This window comes from Crocodylus siamensis, chromosome 2 (genome assembly GCF_052110815.1).
Source record: "Crocodylus siamensis isolate JL-2025a chromosome 2, ASM5211081v1, whole genome shotgun sequence".
NCBI lineage: Eukaryota > Metazoa > Chordata > Crocodylia > Crocodylidae > Crocodylus > Crocodylus siamensis.
The window spans coordinates 295,466,887-295,472,532 of NC_143396.1; the positions used below are offsets into that span (position 1 = coordinate 295,466,887).

The 5,646-nt window shown below is 44.8% G+C and overlaps 1 non-coding gene across 1 annotated transcript; it reads right to left on the reverse strand.

Annotated features, from left to right (window-relative positions):
- Positions 1-1,613: 1,613 nt before the first annotated feature.
- Positions 1,614-1,902, reverse strand: LOC149872438 (signal recognition particle RNA). The gene has a single exon (XR_016440889.1).
- Positions 1,903-5,646: the final 3,744 nt, after the last annotated feature.

The following is a 5,646-nucleotide window of genomic DNA, read 5'->3' on the forward strand; positions in this document are numbered from 1 at the left end:
TGACTTGACAAAGCCCTGGCTGGGATGATGTAGTTGGAGCTGGTCCTGCTTTGAGCAGGGGTTTGGACTAGAAGTGACCTTCTGAGGTCCCTTCAAATCCTAATTTTCTATGATTGTGGAACTTTCAGTAAAATCCCATTTCTCCAAAAGGCTCTGCTTGTTCATCCCAATCCTGCCAACACCACAGGCAGGCAGAGCCTGCGAGGCAGAATATATTGGTGTGCCTGTGGGGCAGGTGCACTGGATATTCAAACCCATGCTGAAGAGAACTTCGGGTCAGATTCTCTTGCTTTCCAGAGCTGTTATGAGCTATTCCAGTAGCACATGTCTGAAATGGACTCACTTTCTTTCCAGAAGAGTCCTCTTGTAATTCCCAGGTACAGTACAGTGGCCAGCTGCTCCCACATGGCATTGGAGGGACCAAGATGCCTTGGGGAAAAGGATTAATTTGGGAAGCTGTGTATTCCAGTTTTGCTTGGGAACCATTGGTGGCTGTCATGATTATGAACTATGTTGACAGTTTTACACTGGAAACCATTTCAATGCCTAGATGGTAGGGTATGCATGCATGTATATGCATGCAAGTGCATATATGTGTGTGCATGTGCACGTGTGTGTGTGCATGTGTGAATGTGCATGTGTTCATAGGAAAAGAGAGAGAGGAAGATGCCCTAAGACCACATTAGCTTCCTGCTCCCTCCTCAAGTCCAGTTGGGGAGCTTGACCTTCTTGCAGCAATGGGAAGAAGTACACTGGCTTATTCCTCAATAGGGTGAAGGAAATGGTTAACTCAAAGGACCAAAATAAATGATTTATCCTCAAGCTGGGGAAAAAAAAAAACCGGAAGCAAGCGGGAAGAGTTTTGGCATTTATGTCTCCTGTTGTCATAGAAACTGAACCTGATATTTCTATATAGCAATCTGTAGAAGGTAACAAATACTGTACTTTAAATCAGTGATGAATTAAGATCAACTTTAGATTTCCAATACATTGTCAAGCAGATCAAATACCAGCTTATTTCATATTGCCAAGTTGTTATCAGAATCCTTAGAAACTGTGGCTGATATTTTTTTAAGTATCTGAGTTGGTATGTGTAAAATGTTATTAAAACTACTGATGTCTGGGAAAGAGACTTCACAAGAGGCTAGCAGGGGTTCTGAGATTTCCATAAAAGAGAGCGTGTATCTTGTGGAAGATCTCCCTTCTCACTTGCCGTCATAGATCCTCTCTCTAGCAACTGCAGCCGTGCCCCACATGGATCAGTATTTTCATTTCTTCTCATGTTGTGGTGGTGACAAGGTATTTAGCAGAATTGACAGATTCGTTAGATTCTGACATGGCTGTGTCGTGACCTCGGAGCTGTCACCTTTGAGAACCCAGGCCCCGCTTTTTCATTGAAATTGATAGTAATTTAGCAAAAGGAAATGCCTGCATCATGTGACTGCTAGTTCTCTGCAGAGTACTAATCACTTGGATATCACCTTTCAGAAACATCTGGCATCCAGGGCATGGTGAAGCAGCATAGCAGTGGGTCTCTTGGGAGGTGATGTCCCAAGCACTCTTAGATTCATAGATGTTAGGGTCGGAAGGGACCTCAATGAGTCCAACCCCAAAAGTGACCAGGTCCCACTGTGTTGCCCAGGCTAGGCGGCAGGGGCTATTCACAGGTGCAGCCCCACTACTAATCCACACAGGAGTTTTGACCTGCTCCATTTCAAACCTGGGCTGGTTCACCACTTCTTAAGCAATGTTGTGACCCCTGGGATCACCGTATTGATGCCAGACTTAGTGCAGGCACCCAACCAGCATAGCGCACTGCAGCCCAGAACTCCTGAGCTCAAGCGATCCACCGGCTTCAGCCTCCTAGTCACAGGATTACAGGTGTTCGCCACTGCACCCAGCTGGTGTTGTTCCATTCACCAGGGATTTAATTCCTTGTCTAAGTCAGTGTACATGCAGCAAATGTGACATGGGCACTGGCTACTAGAACAAATAAGCATCTTCCAAATCAGCAGTGACCATGATGTGTCTGTGATGACCAGGCCAGAAGAGACCTTTGCAGATGTTGTCTAGGACTCTTAGATCAGCCTTCAGGGGTTCACTGATTTATCTGCTGCTTGAACTGGAGCATATCTTTAAAAACAAATTTTAAAAAAAAATCCACTTCTGATTCCCAGATTTCCAGCAATCACAAATCCTCTCTCCTTCTTAAGTTTTTTTCCAATGGTTTACTGTCTTCATTGGTAAAATCTTGTACCTTATTGTGAATCTAAATCTAACTAACTCTCAACCACTAAGGGTTTCCTGAGGTCTCTCATGATAAGACATGTTTTCCAACCACTTAATTATTCTTGGAAAGCTTTTTTAACCCTTCTCCAATTTATCATCATCATTCTTGAATGGAGGACTTCAGATCTAGACATGGCACCCCAGTAATATTCAGAGCAGTGCCATATGGACGGGCAATGTAAACTCCCTACCCCTATTCAATACCTTCCCGCTTATAGAGACAAAGCTTTCCCTCACCTTGGAATAATGTGTGTATGGAAATGTACCTTATTTTGAATATGAAAATGTACCTTATTCTTATATCTTTTGCATTTGGTATATTAGGAATTTACTAACCAGTTGCATATCTACAGTTGTCAGCCATTGATTAGCAGGGTTTTGTGCTGTTACTTGGCCCTTTGGTTTCTTGTACAGTTATTTTAACTGTCTGCCAAATGTTCATTCCTATATGCTTGCTGGTGAATATACAGGATCAGGAAACGAAAATATGGTGTTTGTGCTCATGGGATAATGAAAGCTGAAAACAAGCGTGTCCTGTCCTCGGGATGCCATAAGCATTGGTGATAGAATTGCAGGCCTGTCGTGCAAATGTTTCTCATGCATTTTGATGTCAGTAAGGGTAGTGAGATACAATTCAGAAGGTAATAAGGAGAAGGCCTCTGTGCAGGATTCTGGAAATGCTGACATCTAAATTAAGTGTGAAGATATTGGCAATGCAAGCAAGTTTCTATAAGGGAGCTGTTATTTTAAATAAGATGGGAAATGAAATTGTATTAGAAATAAAATGGAAGAGAAAAGACTAATATACATATGAAGTTACAGATATTTTGTAGACTTCAAGCCCAGACATTCCAGTGAAGTTGCACATGTGTCTCTTAAGTGATGATGCATGAATTTTGGTAAGAATTTTTTCTTTCTGTTTTTGTCCTGAATTCATTTTGGATAAAATGTTGGTTGAATTTGACTTTATTTTGATAGAATACCAATTGAAATGTATAAGCATTGTGAGAGACCTTTTTTTCCCCATGAGCTACATGCCATCATTTTGAAAATATGGAAACATGAATAGGTTCCCAGTGACTGTAGAGATGCTGGAATCATTACCATATTCAAGATCAAATTGCAGCAATTTCCATGGCATGGCATTCCTGTTCATAGCTGGGAAGACCCTTGCCCTCAATAGACTCACTCTCATCAGCAAGGAGATTCTACCAGAGTCTCAATGTCACTTCAGACTACTCTGAGGCACAATAGAAATGATCTTTGTTGCTAGACATCTTCAGGAGAAGGGCCACATGCAACACCATGATCTTTACACGGCCTTCATTGACCTAAGGCCTTTTGATTCAATTAACAGAGAACCCTTATGGAAGATCCTGATGAGATTTGGATGCTCCCAACATTTGTTACCACCATCAGATTTATTCAGGATGACATGATAACAACCACTGAACATAATGACTCAGAAACAGATCCCTTCACGTTGAGACCTGGAGTCATGCTCGAATATTGAGAGCTGGAGAGCTGGCTGTACTTGAAAGAAGTCTTACTGAGAGTGCAAGAACAACAAACCATCCCAATGCGCAGGAAGACTAGTGAGTAAGGCAGAGACAGCTTGGCTTAGCAGGGAACTCTTCAGTAAACTAAGTCACAAAAAGGAACCCTTAAAAGAAGTGGAAACTTGGACAAATAAATAGGGAGGAGTATAAGAGCATTGCTTGGGTATGCAGGGATGAAGTCAGGGAGTCCAAAGTGCATTGGAGCTGCTGCTAGCAAGGGACATGAAGGTTTCAGAGAAAGTGTGGGTCCCTTACTGGATGGGGGAGGCAAACTTGTGACAGAGGATGCAAAGAAGGCTGAAGTACTTAATGTCTTTCTCGCCTGGGTCTTCACGGGCAAGGTCAGCTCCCAGGTATCTGCACTGGGCAGCACAGTTCAGGGAGGAGCTGAGCAGCTAACATGGGTGAAAGAACATGTAAGGGACTATTTAGAAAAAACAGACACATACAGGTCCATGGGGCTGGATGGGATGCACCTGAGACCTGAGGGTGCTGAGGGAGTTGGCTGATGAGATTTCAGAGCCAGTGGCCATCATCTTTGAAAACTTGTGGCAATTTGGAGAGGTCCCGAATGACTGGAAAAGAGCAAACATAGTGCCCATATTTAAGATGGAGAAAAAGAAGGATCCAGGGAACTACAGACCAGTCAGCCTCACCTCAGTCCCTAAAAAAAATCATGGAGCACATCCTTAAGGAATCTATTTCTAAGTCCTCGGAGGAGAAGAAGGTGATCAGGAACAGTCAGCCTGGGTTCACCAGGGGCAAGTCATGTCTCACCAACCTGATTGCCTTCTGTGTTGAGGTGACTAGCTCTGTGGATGTGGGGACATTGGTGGCTGTGGTGCACCTTGATTTCAGCAAGGATTTTGTTATGTTCTCCATCAACATTCTCCCAGGCAAACAAAGCAAGTACAGGCTGGATGAATGGACTGTAAGGCTGGTAGAAAACTGGCTGTGGTGTTGGGCTCAGGGGGTAGTAATCGATGGCTTGATGTCTAGTTGGCAGCCGGTATTAAGTGGAGTGCCCCAGGGGTTGGTTCTGGGCCAGTTTTGTTCAAAGTTTTCATCAATGACCAGGAAGATGGGATACAGTGCACCCTCAGCAAGTTTGTGGATGACACCATGCTGTGGGGAGTAGTAGACATGCTGGTGGTTAGGGCTAGGATTCAGAGTGACCTCGACATATTGGCGGATTGGGCCAAGATGAATTTTATGATGTTCAGTGAGGACAAGTGCAAAGTCCTGTGCTCAGGATGGAGCAATTCCCTGCACCGGTGCAGGCTGGGGGGGATGGGCTGGGCAGCAGGTCTGCAGAAAAGGGCCTGGGGTGACAGGGGATGAGAAGGTGAACAGGAGCCAGCAGAGCACCCTTGGTGCCAAGAAGGCTACTGGCATCCTGGTCTGCATCGGTAGAAGTGTTACCAGCAGATTGAGGGCAGCGATTCTTCCCCTCTATTCGGCACTGGGGAGGCCACATCTGGAGTCCTGTATCTGGTTGTGGGCCCCCAGTACAGAAAGGATGTGGACACATTGGAGAGAGTCCAGTGGAGGGCAACAAAAATGGTTGGGGGCTGGGGGACATGAGTTATGAGGAAAGACTGGGAGAACTGGTCTTATTTGGTCTAGAGAGAAGAAGACTGAGGGGGGATTGAATAGCAGACTTCAGCTGCCTGAAGGGAGGTTCAAAAGAGGATGGAACAACAAGGGTTTGCAGCAGCGATGGCCGAGTAGTTAAGGTGTTGGACTTGAAAGCCGATAGGGTCTCCCTGCGTAGGTTTGATCCCTGCTTGCTGTGGCC